The sequence below is a fragment of the Lissotriton helveticus genome, chromosome 4_1, assembly GCF_964261635.1.
Source record: "Lissotriton helveticus chromosome 4_1, aLisHel1.1, whole genome shotgun sequence".
Lineage (NCBI taxonomy): Eukaryota > Metazoa > Chordata > Amphibia > Caudata > Salamandridae > Lissotriton > Lissotriton helveticus.
In genome coordinates, this window is record NC_136063.1 from 1,407,366,236 (window position 1) to 1,407,380,864 (window position 14,629).

At 44.9% G+C, this 14,629-nt stretch overlaps 1 protein-coding gene across 2 annotated transcripts in view; it reads left to right on the forward strand.

The window, feature by feature from the left end:
* The window catches only part of DROSHA (drosha ribonuclease III), a 669,472-nt gene that overhangs the window by 449,841 nt on the left and 205,002 nt on the right, over nt 1-14,629 (forward strand). The gene's annotated exons all lie outside the window — the stretch shown is intronic.

Genomic DNA, 14,629 nt, shown 5'->3' on the forward strand with positions numbered 1-14,629 from the left:
ATTATGCGTCTAAACATACTGTTGGACTTGGCCCTTCTGGCAGGTTCACCCCTAAACTTTTTGCTTTAAATGGTGAATTGGTGATGGTGATTTTTGGGTTCTGCGCACTTTCACTGTGTCCCAGTGGAAAGTGCGTGCGCACTTTGAGTGCATGTGGTTAGATAGGCCTGTCCTCCAATAGGAATGCATGGGGAATGTATGTGTCCCTGGTAGTTCCTGATGCGTGGGGTGTACAGGCTCGAGTCTGGTATGTGCGGACTCGTGTGATTGAATGCTGCGAAATGATGTATGCGGCATGTATGTGTCTATTGTGGAAGTGCCACTTCTAGACATGGCTGTACGTGTGCTGTGAGGGTGCTGGAGTGTGATTGGCTGGAGCTGGCTGGGATGCTAGGCTCCAGGATGTCTGGATGGGTCTGCCCAGTGGTGAGTGCTGAGATTAGCATGCTGATGTGAGGGGAGGGGCGCACCTGGTTCCTGAATGGGGCTGGGCTTTCCCCCCACAATGCTGGCTCCGCCCCCTGTGGTGCGTCTAACGACCCTAGCCTCCCTAGTGAATAAAAGGGGTGGTTGAGCCATCAAGGGTGCTCCAAAACCAGCTGCGACTGGTTTCTCCCCCACCCTGCACCTACAAACAAAGGATTTAGTGGTATAAGAAGGGGCTGTGTCCCCTAACAAAATGTTATTTGCTGATCCTGTCTGAGGGGGCTGCTGCTGTTGCTGGGCAGGAGGACCACCACTTGGACTGCCTCCCTGCCTGGAGGCCCAGTGAGCTGGCTCTGGGCCCAGCCTTGCCCCCCCCCCCCCTTACCTAAAAGAACTTTGTTGGGTCTGGACCTTGCAACTAGCGCTGGGGAGCGCTTTCTCTGGACCCTCTGACCCCCTAGCGCTGGGAGCGCTGGATTTGCCTTTATAGCTCTTGGGAGCGCTTCGGTTGTTGAGGCCGGTGCCCACCCGGCATATTCCCTTTCGCGGCTGCCCACGCCGCTTTTTGGCCGATTTTAAAGTCCCCTGGCAGGTGCCCACCCTGCCAGGGACCTTGCGCTTTATTTTGTCACTAGCGCTTTCGGAGCGGTTTATTGATCTTTACAGCCGGTGCCCACACGGCATTGCCCCGCAAAATTGTCCCCGTGGCCGCCCGGCCGAACCGGAAGTCAGGCAGGCCAGGGCGGGACCTTGGGACACCAGGAAGCAGCTTGCAGGCCAATCCCGGCGCGGCCGGCAGGAAGAGCTCCGGCACGAGGAGAAGAAGCCGCCTGCTGTGTCCTTCCCGGGGCTCCTGAGTGAAGGGGGAGCCCCGGACTTCTGGCCAGTATCGAGGGAGGAGCGGGAGTCCTCCAGCCCCAGCCGCCGCGAGACCCGGTGAGTGGCTGAAGGATAGGGGGGGCGTCGGGACACATTGCCGGTGCCCGCCCCTCCCCTCCAGTGCGGGGGCATTCTTCATTTTGAGCCCGGAGAGGCTCGGGCCGCATTCTTTGTTTTCGAGCCTAAGAGAGGCTCAAGTCGCACCTTTCTGGCAGAGAGCCCAGGAGGGCTCAGGGGGCAAAGTGCGTGGCAGAGCCCCGAGAGGCTTAAAGGGGGCATTGGTTCCTGTACTGAGCCCGAGAGGCTCCCACGACCTGGGGCATTCTTCGTCAGAGCCACGAGAGGCTCAGGGGGCACAGTTGTATTTCAGAGCCCCGAGGCTCTCAGCCCACATTGTTGGTTGAGCGCAGGAGAGCCAGGAGGCACGCTGGTGCCCGGCTCGAGTTCCCAGTTGCCCAGCACTTTGTGGGCAACTGCCACGTTTAGGCCCCTGACATTTGGGACAGTTCTGGTGTTCCTGCCTAAAGGTGATTTGTGCGCAATTGTTCTTGTTCTACACCGCTGAATGTATTTTATGCATCATGTGTTATCTGCACCTCTGAATGTGTTTAGGCGTCGTGTGTTTTCTCCTACACCTCAATGTATGTTATGCATCATGTGTTATGTGCTTATACCCCTACAGGTATTGTGATACTTAGGTGGTTGTTCTTCCTAGTACAGGTGGTGCTAGTGAGGTCCTGGTTACTAGTAGTTACTGGTGGTGTGCTTTATGTGCTAATTTGTGCTACAGTGATTTTACATTCTATGTGCTATGTTCTAAAAGGGTTACTTCTAAAAGTGCTGATTCCTGACAGTGGTCCAGGTGGCCCTGTCTTGTACATATCCCCTGTAAATTCTGCCCGTGCCTGTTGGCACATTGTAAAGTGTGTGTTTTTATCAAATGTGTTTTGGTGTAATACAAAGGCTATTTTTTGTATAACCTTGTGTGGAGTTTCCTTTGTGGTGGGCCTTGGGTGTTGTTGCTGGGGTGCGTGCGCAAACACTTAACTCACATCGCCTCCGAGTTTAGCCTTACTGCTCGTGCTACGTTACCAAGGGGGTGAGCAGGGGTTAGCTTGGCGTGTAACTCCCTTGCCCTGACGTGGAAGTGGTGGTCTCTGACTGACTTTGGCGCAAGCCCTGGCCAGCCAGGGATCCCATTTCTAACACATACATTATTAACACACAGAAAATGCTATTACTTCAGATGCTATCATATTCGTCAGTGAGAGGGTTCTTTTTTCCAGCCTTAAATTAGTTGTTTGAATTCTTTATTTTCCTGAGCCCTAGCATTAACCCCAGGGCTGGTAAGCCTTTTCCATCTAGAATGCTACGCCCTTTTTAGGTCTCGCCTGAGCCAGCGCGCATGCACCGCTCTGCGAGGTTTCTTGTTAGCAGTTCTATGTGTGGGTCTCACTCCGCCCACACACCTTTGACATAATGGATTGACCTTTGCAGGTGGCTTTCAATAATAAAAGCATGCAAAAGGCCAAAGACGGGTGCATGTACCGCCTTTTTTCAGAACTTTCACTCCCATGGGGTCTGGGGAGCAAGAACTTTCACTCCCATGGCCTAGGGGTCTGGGGAGCCAGCAGAGGCGCTCGTTCCTCCCTGATCATTATCTTGCCTTTCGCGACAGCGCTTGTTTCATTTTGCCTTTGAGGCCTTGATGGGAAACGCGTTCAACTGCCCTATGTTTCTTAGACGTCTTTGTGCTTCACTAGGATTTTAAAGTGGTAATCAGTGGCGTTCAAATGTATAAATGCATACATTTATACATTTCTGTTTTCTACACCCCTCCCGGCATCCTGGTCTTTGACAGGTTGTGGTATGTTTGTTTTTTGTTTCCATCGGTTGTCTGGGCCTCGAAGATTGTGGGGAGCGGTTTGAAAGTTTTTTCGCCTGCCTGTTAGCTTTTCCCCCCATCGACAAGCTTCTCTCTTAGGAACGCTTTTTTTTTTTTTTTGCTTCCTTTCCCGGCAGATCTGTGATCCTCAACCTCCGTTTGTATTACCCCTCTGCGTGATCTCAGAAAACCAAATGCTCCTTTCTGTCCTCACCTTTACAAAAACAAAAATTTCAGCGTATTAATGTTTTTAATTATTGTTTCTTAATATTGCAATACTGTTTGTAATGCATATTTGCAGAGCTTTCAGCCAGAGGCGTGGACCTCGTAGCGCTCTAACTACACGTGCCACTTTTTCTTATTGCACCAACCAGCATTGAGCTCTGTGGACACAGGCAGATTTTTTTGCAGTTTTATATTCCACTTATTTAGTGTGAACTGCAACCAATGATGTACATGAGCACCAGTTACCATTCTCTTTGCTTCTTCCTTCCTTTCACCTACCACTTCCCAAGAAGAAGCATCAGACTTGCACGAAATTCTAAATAGATATTTTTTGGCTGCCTAGCCTGCTAGCTACCATCCCATTAGTAACTATACCCATGACCATCAGGTGCCTACACTTGTCCTCAATCATTTATATACCAGCAGACGGGAAGGTGCAGGGTGTGAGATCATTCATCACAGTCCACTGCTTCCCATGTAAACATGTATGTTGGATATAATGGTATTTAATGTTGTCTGACACAACAGTTCTTCTCACATAGATATGTAATTTTATTTTACGGACACACATTTGCCTATATGTTTTGTGACGCTAAGGAAAGTTGTAGAGAAGAGTTTTAAAAAAATTAGTATGCTTTTTTAAAATGAAATACAGTCTGCGATTAGTATTTTAAGGCCATATTTTTAAATAATTTAAGATGACCCCTGCAGACTAGGAAGGCTTGTTTAATATATCCTTAGATTACGCTGAATTTAGTAGCAGGTTGCTCATGGGTGTCTGCAATCACAGTGCAAGTATTCTTACTCGCAAAAGGCTTGGCTGACATACTTGTGCTTTCAGCAGTGCCACTGATGATCCCTTTTAAACTCTAGTGAAGCACAAAGACGTCTAAGAAACGAAGGGCAGTTGAACGCGTTGCCGATCAAGGCCTCAAAGGCAAAATAAAAAAAAGGGCAGTATAAGAAGGTGAAATATTTATCCACTTTTGACAAAAGTGTAATTCCTCTGCTTGTTTATTGCAGAAACATCTTCAAAAGGGTGTATTTACTGTACTTACTCAGCGTACCTGGAACTTTTAAGGTTACACTGGCGACTTTTCTAAAGAGATCCTATCGAAAGGGTTAATAATATTTACAGATGTTACCACGTAGTGGTACTCAATTTGTCAACCTCGGAAGGATGGAAAACTGGGTCGGCCTTGAATGCATTTCGAACTTGTGGCCTGCAAGTTTCCGAGGTAGCGTTCAACTCGCAGAGCCATTTGGTCGCCTAACTATGCTAGTTATGACTCAGTAAGGAAACCATTTGCAATTACCATTTAAGAAAACAGTCTTTCTTGTAACCGAGACATTGTGGCATATGATACATAGCGTCAGCAGTGCCATCTGCACCTGCTCTGTAACCTATATAACGCGGCGTGTGCTCAGGCAGGCAGAGGAAACGCGTGCTCGTAAACAGTGCTGAGAAATGCCACTTTCAGTGCAGTAAAGTCAGCAGCCCTTCAGGAATGCAACTGGTAAATGCTTCCAAGAGTACGGCTTACTTCGAGATGCTTATCTTCGACACATAATGAATGATGGCTGCTGTGAGCTAGGGCCTCTTCGTTGAGTTTGTTAGCGTCCTTTCTCGGCTGGATGTAATCAGTTAATTAAGTGGGGTTTCATGCAGTTCATGCCGGGGCATGTACCAGGGCTCCCACCGCCGTGGCACCACAGGGCTCCTACTCCTTGAACTATACGCTTGCGAACTCTTGAACGTTATTGTTTTTGTTCAGGATAAAGACTTATTGTTATTTATGATTTTGGGGCTTGTTAGTCCACAACATTTTGAAACGTGGGCTGGCCGTTTCTATTTTAATCTTATGAGCACTTAGAGAATTATGGCAATGTTAATTTGCTCTACGGTCTTGCACACAATTTGACCCAGCCAGACCCATCATAAAAGCAGTTGAGTGGTTTCATGCAGTTAAGGGGTATGTACCAGGGCTCCCACCCCCTTTGAGATCACCGGACTCTGAGGGCAGCGGATCTCCGCCCTCATGTTCTGCCCACTTCCCGGAGACCGCAGGACTCTGTGCCCACAAGCATGTGCCAAGGGACCTGGGCACCACCCTTAAGGTCGAGGATTCTGTTCTAGTGTACTGCCCTCAACAGGGTGCCCAGGAGGCCTGCCATGATAAATGAATATTCTTTTCACTCCTATCGACCTTAAACGTCACAGACCACCGGTGCTGGACAAGTGATATGGAGGCAGGCTCCTTCCCTAGCACATCACACATGTTGCACTATCTACGCCATGGACATAACTCCACACCAGCATGCTTATCAGCCTGAAAGTAAACGTTACAGGTTTCACTATTTTCTTCATGTATTTGCCTTGTTAAAATCACATAAGGAGACGTAATATACATGAATGATACCTGCTCTTGAAACCTGTGTGCTGCAGGCCACTGATTCGTTTAAAAACTTTGTTGTTTGGTGGATCTCTTGGGCCGTTCAAAACAAGGCATGTATGAACTCAGCAGGAACTTGGAAGTCCTAGTATTTATTACATGCCTAGATACATGGCTGTTTTACTTCACATGTCTGCAGAATAATGAAGGGTGCGGCCTGATTTCAAGAGACTATATACTTCTGTATCAAGGACAGGAATATAGTGCACCACTGCCTTTTACAGGCACCATCTTTGGAAGCTACCAATACTCCCCTGGAGACAAATGACCTTAGCCTTAGAACAGAGTGAATATTTCATAATTATTTTTAAAATCAATTTATAAGCACACATCTTCAAGCATACGCGCTTACAAAAAATTGTCCAGCGCAACTACCGCCGTTACACGAAATGTGACCGGTTGCTCTGTCTACTTTCTGATGTTTGTAAACTTGCAGCTTGTGTGCGGCATGGCTAATCATTTATATGGTTCCAAAGGCGAAACCTGTTGGCTATGCCAATGCTTGTTTTGGCTGTTTGTTGTAGTTCGCATTTAGGCCTCAATAACTATTTTTCCACATACGGTGTCCAAGCCAAATTGGATTCCTTTTTAGGTCTCGCGCCTAGCATTGCAGTGTGCAGCACTGCTTGGGCAGCGCGAGACCTCTTGTACGAGCTTCAGAAAGCTATCCACATGCTGGTGCATGTGGTTTTGCTTTCCCCGTCTGCCATTCACGTGCTTTAAAAAAAAAAAAAGGCACGCGATTGGGCAAAGGCGGGCGCATGTCCCGCCTTTGCTCTGCCCATTCCTGTCCGTGTCTAGGACACGCATCAACGCGCGGCACAGACAGGCACCCACGCCCCCGCTCCTCTGTGGTGCGCGCGCACCACTAATTTTGAATTTCGCCCTCGCTCCTCTGTGGTGCGCGCACACTACTGGTTTAAGGAGGGTTGGGCTCACGTGCTTCACTTGTTTGGTGCCCTCAGATGTTTTGTTCTAACTGGGGGGTATTTTAATTTTGTGTCTACTCTCTTGTTTGTGGGTTTACGATGGTTATCTAACTAATTCCGAGCTAGCAGAGCAGTGCATACACTCCCCCGTGCGTTGAAGTCGCTCCATTTTGCTTCAAGTCGAGGTTGTCTGTGAGTTCTTGGCATCCGGTGTCGGTATGTACTTGACTCATTTCCATTTCCTGGAATTGGCAGAGAAATGCTTGTAATTATCCAGTGCTCTTTCATTGGCATATGCTGACCCCTTGATCGACCACCACTTCAACAGAAAAGACATGAGTTCTTGAGTAATGGCAACAACTAAAGACATTGCGAGAATACTCGGAAAATGCTTTTTTTTGTGCAAAGGAATAAGAAATGCAAAATTATTAAACCTCAAAATCTTGGTTGCATGGGTGTGTGCTCTGTTGCATGAGACTAAGTATAAATCACGTTACCTACAGTAAACAGCTTCTATACAAGGCTGCGTTGGTAGAGGCCACTAGGTTGCCGAGCGCGGTTCCACCCAGATATTCTGAACACATTATTGAAGCAAAGCGCGCGCACCGTCGGGAATAGGGTACTTGTTGAGGAAAACTGCATGATGCCGTTTTAATGTCTGTCGTGTTCGCAGGTCATTCATAGTAGGTCTATATGAGGCCAGTCAGTGGATCCCATGTTCCACTTGGAGACGATATTTGGCGTTGTTGGGAAAATTGCATGTGTGCAAAGTGATATCTGTTAGTACCCCAGCAGGAGAAGCTCATTCACAGGCAGTTTTCGCCATTATTTCTACATTAATGACTTTGGTGCTCAGCTGTGTGTGTATGTACTACTTATTGTGAGTGACTAGCACCCTCTAGTGACTGCTTTTCAGTGTCGCACCGTTCAGGTATGCACAAAGGGTATCTATAATACTGCAAGCAACCGGGGCTGTATGCTCACCAAGCTATTTCGAACCACTCGAGTGCAGTTGCCTCCTTTGAGATGCAAGCAAGGTTGAATTCATGCCCCCATGGTGAAAAAACTCAGTTGCTATTGCTCACTATTGTAGTACTACCGACACCTGTAATTTACAGCACTTAGAAACGACAGTAAGTTTGGCATGGGCCGCTAAATAGAGTGCGTATTACCATTAAAGTGACCAACGTCCACTTTGAGTGCTGTTCTTGCGGAAATGTGATGTTTGACGAAGAAGCAAATGTACCTGCTTTAAAGTCAGTCATGTTTTCGGCTTGCGAGAAGAGCCATATCAAAGTTAACCTAACGTAAGTGATAATAAAGTTACTTGTTTGTCATATTTTGGCAAAAGTATTAGTTCGATCAGAAGGATTATACATTAGTAGCACTCTCAGTGCTTAGAAGCAGTAGCATAAAGTCTAAAAAGAAAAACAAGGTTTGGATTAATTGAACCAGTAGTAAGGATAAACCTGTTGAAGACATATGCAGTTCTATATTATATGTGGTTTTACAGTTACCTGAGCATGCAGATATGATGTACACATATTTACATCAGCGTACTAATTTACTTGAAAGTGATGAGTAGGATAGTGCTCTCTTACATCCCACAAGTTCCCAAAGATTTCCTCTTGGAGGTGAGATTTCCCAAGTGCTTGATAGCAGAAGTATCAGTGGTAGAAATGCCAGAATGTGAAGGTACAAAATAAGTGAATAGGTAATCACACACAGGATCACAGGTCTGCGACCCCAGTAACAACCTATAGCAGTGCCTCTTCATCACCATTATACAAAATCCTCATTCACCATGTATTACAATCACATCAATGTAAGGAAAGCATTATGGTGATCTGGAAAAACTGGCTGGTTTTATTTGCAATTAAGTATTTTAATACTAGCTATATGTTTACAGCATATTTTATGTTTGCCACGTTTAGATTTATTAAAATAGATTTACTTTCTGAAGGATAACCTTTGACACATGATGGCATCCGTATATACCAGTAGCGCAGTAAGATACAGTAGTTTGTTTTTTATCGATTGTTGGGTGAGTCGAGGGAGACCAACGTTGGTATGCAATGGCACTAGGACTGTATATGGTAGAAGTCCATATAGCTTGGGTGGTTTTAATGAAATACATTGCTAAAGGCATAAGCCCGAAGATGACGTTCGATTTTCCCACCAAGTTGCCTTTATGCACCACTGCCTGCCCTCAGTAACCGAGCAAAACATCTGAGAGCTTGGAAGATGTCAGCCAATGCCCTCCAGCTGGACAACATCTCCTCCTTGACTGCTGCCCATGACCTATAAGCCATCTTGCGCATCAGCAGAGCATCACCTTAGCACCAGTTCTGCATCACTCACCACCTGCACAGCACCACCAAAGCAACACCTCAGTATCACTCACACCACCTTGATCTAGAGTTCATTCACCACTTTGTGCACAAACTACCTATACCTCTCTATCTTCCTTTCTGTCTATTCTTTGCAGCTCTCACCCCAATCTACTGACCTTGTCACATAGTTCCACTATGCAAATACCCTGCTCACCACACAATCCCACAACGAACAATTCCAATTCAACCCACATAATTCCATTACAAACGCATACATCCTCTACAAACCAATACACATAGATAAGACATTGTCATTTAGAATGCCAATAACTCTAACTCTTACAAATGCGAGACCTATTGCATTGCAAATGCTTGTTTCTAACATCCTGGGGATTCTAAAGGTACCTAGAGTTTGTGGATTTCCCTGGAGGGGACTGAGAAAATAGGCACAATATGCGCAAATTTTTTGTTTGTTGGAAAAATCGAAAAAAATGCACTGCAAAAGTCTTTTTTCCACAAAAAATGACATCAACAAAGAGTTTTGCTGTGCTAAAGTCATCATCTTCCTGGCTTTCAGGAACTCGAAGAGCAAAAAAAATGGTTACCACATTTTTGCAAAGAAGTATCCCCCTTTTCCCAAATGTTTGTGCTTTCAACTTCTGATTTGTTTTGGAAACTGGGATGAACCCCTGGGGGATCCCAGAAAACGATAGATTTCTAAAAAGTATCAAAATTCTGAGTGCAGCAAGGGGTTATTTGTGTAGATCTTTCAAGGTGTTCCCAAAGAAACGAACTGTGTAAATAAAAACAACTCGAAAATGAGCAGGACAAAGCTGCCATTTGTGACAACGTTTTCATTTGTAACTTCTTGTCATAGTGGGCGATTTACAAAAGCAATGTACCACTGTGTCCACTAGACCCTTCTGGTTGCGTGGATATATATAGAGTTTGTAGGTTTTCACAAAACTCGAGGTATTCAGAGCCAACAACTGAACTGCACCTTACAATGGGTATTCATTATGCTCTGGGTATATAGCAATTTACATGGTAAAATATAAAGAATGATAAATGAGCTTTTTGAGGAAACCTCTGTATTTCTGAAAAACACACCAGATGCAAACTTTAGAAGCAGTGGCACTGTGTACATCTCTAAATTTGTGGGTACCCATACTAGCATGTGATTCAGAGGACATTTTTCAAAATGTCTTCTTTCTTACACACTGGCTTACATTTGGAAGGCTCAAATGCAGAGAAATACAACTGATAATAAATGTTCTACTATTCTGTATTGCCACACGTCTCCTGATAAAAATGGTACCTCACTTGTGTGGTTAGGGCTAGTGACCGCGATAGGGAAGGCTCTCCCAATCTGTGGTACTCACAGCAGCACTTTGACAGAGACTGAATCAGGGAGAAGATTTAAGATCAGTTATCAGCATGTAGGGCAGTCTGCCGCCACCTTTAGATGATAGAACCAGCTAGAATTTGTATCCCTCTATCGAGTCTTCTTCAGACTCTTATGAGGGTAGTCTTAATTCCTACCCCTAGCCCAAGCCTTACTCTGGTTGGTGTGCAGACCTTCTGATTGATTTCAAAGATGGGCGTCGGGGGCAGAGGGGCAACTTAGATTTATAAACAGTGGCAGCTCGGCGAGCCCAAGCTGGCACTAAGGACGGGCGGAGCACTATTTTTGGGTGGCCGGGCAGAGAAACCAATTGAGTTCAAGAACATCTTTCACATTACTTTCTATGGGGAAAGTGAGGGGACCCAGTTGGAACATTACACAGATTTTCCATGGAGGGCCGGTTAGCCTCTTTCCTAAGCTGGGACATATGTACAAATTTCTGGCTCTGGACTACCAATAAGCTGCCTCCCCTCTATTAGTCATGTGAGGGCGCTGACATGCAGACTGTTTTTTTATTTTTTAGTGCAACTTTGCGTGGGGTCAATCTCCTGTAGAGTCAGGTTATCATTTAGCACACGTGCCAAAGGACTGCAGATGTGAGTCTGCTCTGTAGGAAACATTAATAATGGCAGAATTGGTAACATCACAGTCTTAGTACATGGCATGAGCTCAACTTACTGTGTGCAATTGTTCTACTCCAGGTCAGTAGTCCTTTTTCGTTGTAAACCACCCACCAAGCCTACTTAGTCTATACTTATGGGAGCTATGCAGAGCAAGGATCAGAGGTCTACACACACAGTCATGTGGCAGAAGATATAAGGTGACTGGGTATGGAGTGTCTGATTTTTTAAAATGTTTTCTTTTTTTTAGAAAAAGTTATTTTCTGTGTAGACATGCTCCTGTTCCTTCCTTAATCGAGAGGAAAATCTGAATATGCATAAAGGAGTTTAACAGTCACTGTGTGCTATTTTTCTGTACTCTGGCCAATGGAAGTTCTTGAATTTTGTGGTTATAGAAGAAGTCATTTGTAATTTTCCAGGAAATACTGGAAAAAAACGAAAGCTATTTGAGTCTGATTCAGCCTCCTACTACTTGGCGTCCTCAGTGGGCCCTTGTGCCAGTAAGGAACATTGTTGTCAATAAAATGGCATAATGATCAGGGTTCAGTGAGCCCCTCATGCCTCTGATCCTCCTTGCACCTGCTGCATCATTATGTGTTTCATAGACACCTGACCAACGCAGATATTTGGCTGGAATGTTGATGCCTCAGGACATCACCAAGATGTAGTGGTTAACACACACTTGAATTAATTAGAATGTCTAGGAAAATAGATGGCCCAGCAGCACGAAGCTACTGACAGACAGTTGTCATTTGAACATATAGGTATTTCCTGCCGCAGCTACCTTCTCAAAGGCATAAAATATCGAGCAGCAATTTGCACATGGCGTCAGATTTTGAAACCTATTCGAAGTGTTATCTGGACAAAGGAAACAACCAAGTTAATCAGTGAAATAATGAAGGTATTCCTTAGCCCTTCCAGAGTTTTAAAGTTATTAAAAGTGTAGTACTCGATTTGCGATCCTGGTTCATAAAGTATGACTGAAGAGATGTACAATGTAATGATCATGCAAAACAACAGTTGATGGACAGAATGCAGAACAATGTCATGCATTCACCCCAGTACAGAGATCTGGGCATAAATCCATCGTTTTTTTGCACTCCACACCACCCCAGTTCAGACATGGCCATATGCAAATCAGCCTTGACCCTGTGCCTCATGGGAACAGTCCAACCCAAACTGCCAAGCCATGTCTTCCCTGGACCGTAATCAAGCATCCTAGGACCGGTTTCTGGCTATCAGCCGTCTTCAGCCAGGATAGCTTGACTCCAGTGGTGTGGAGAGCATGGGACTCACGTCTGAGCATACCCATCCCACAAATGCAAAACAACAGTTGATGGACAGAATGCAGAACAATGTCATACATTCACCCCAGTACAGAGATCTGGGCCTAAATCCATCGTTTTTTTGCACTCCACACCACCCCAGTATAGACATGGCCATATGCAAATCAGCCTTAACCCTGTGCCTCAATGTAATGATCATTCTTTATGCAGCTTATGTCTGTCGATGCGAGGTTCTTTATAAAAATAAAATAATGTAGGGAGTGACCTGTCTTATTGGACCTCGTATGCCATACATTAAAATATGAAAAGTGTATATATGTTGTTTATGCTTCATATATGTGACCCTCTAGCGTTACCATGTCTCTCCTCTCGCTACAAAATTGCCTGTCTAGGTGGAATATACAGCATCCCACTCTGATTGGAAGATGGCAATATTGTTGATGTGCAAGAAACCGCTAATCAATTTCATTTTAATATGTACAACTAAATAGCTAAGCGATGGAAACTCTAAGACAGGCCAAAAAGAGCCAGGTCAAATATGAATGCTCATCTAGTAGCCTAAAGCCCTTGCCACAGTTCATAAAGTCCCATCAACAGCAGAGTAGGTCACTTAGCTGATGGCATGGCAGTGTGATCACCTTTACCCGGCATGGATGGGAATGCTGGTAAGCAACACACATAATTGTAAGTCTCAGCTTGTGCCAGAGAGCCATATAGTGATTAAGGGCCATATGTATCAAGCAAATTAGCATTCGCAAAGGCCGAAATTTGCAGAATTTCGGCCTTTGCGAATGTTAATTTGCTAAATGGTATGTATGAAACATTTTGGCAGCAAAATAAGGAATCGCAAAATGTGCAATTTCTTATTTTGCGATTGCACTTAAGGAATCGCAAATTTTGCGATTCCTTAAATGCAATGTATCAAAGAAAAATAAATTCAAAAATGCCCATAAGGATTCACAAATTACCACCAACTTCTAGTTGGTGGTAAGTTGCGAATTCTTTTCAAAAAGCATTTTTTTTTAAATCCAAAGGTGCCATATGACGCTCATACATGCCCTTAGGGCATGCATGTGCGCCATATGCCCACACATGTCATTTTCAGGGGTGCAGCAGGGTGTTCTTGTGACACCCCTGCACCCTTGAAAATATTCGCAATTTACGATTAGCAAATTGCTAATCGCAAATTTCCCCTTCATTCCTATGGGCCTCCTTGCCCATAGAAATGAATGGGAAAATTGCGATTAGCAATTTGCTAATCGCAATTTAGGAATGTTAAGGAATCGCTAAAAAGAAGCGATTTCCTACATACATACCATTTTGCGATTTCTAAATAGCGATTCCTTAAAAATCACTATTTAGGATTCGCGAAACTGTATGTTGATACATATGGCCCTTAGTCCTTGTATCACAACCATGACGTTTCTGCTTATTGCTTAGACACGAAGTGCCTGAACTGTTCATCCTAAAAACAATGGAGTACCTCTTGTTGCCTGGATGAACTGGGTGCCAAGGGCTAATGTCCTCTCTGTTTGGGGGGGTAGATGTTCTGTGTCAGTCTAAGCTGCTTCTGCACGTGGTTTTACTTCTGCAGGGATATTGCATACTAGAGAGAGGAGCCCAACGAGAGTTCTGTGATGTATCTGAAACTGGGCGCCACCTGTGCCACAGAAGTACCTTTCATGGGCCGCCTGAGCCCTGATCAACCCTTCAGTGGGTTGTCACAAAATTGATGTGCGTAATATCGACCAGCACTTATCTGTCTACTCTTGAATACCGAACCAACATATAATCTATGTAAGCATATGTAGGGATGTGTAGATTTACTAATCTGAAATCCACATCGACTTTGCTTGACAATATTTTTGCAGTCGATTTTGTCGAACCTATAGAATTACAGGTCGATATTTAAATTTCGGTATTGTGATATAACACCTTCCAAGGGGACAGAGAGGAGGAGTTTGGGACTTATAACCTGAAAGAAGCCTGCTCAATAGGGAGGCTGAGGGATCAGGGGGGCAGGGGGGCGGCGAGGTACCATCATGCATTGCTCACTACAGACACAATGGTGGAGCTTTGCATCGCACCCATAGTCAAAGCTGAAGTTAAACCTTCTATCAATAGTTGAGAATATGCTATTTTCCTTTGTGGTCATTGCACGTACTGCAATAGTTTTGTATGTACATTA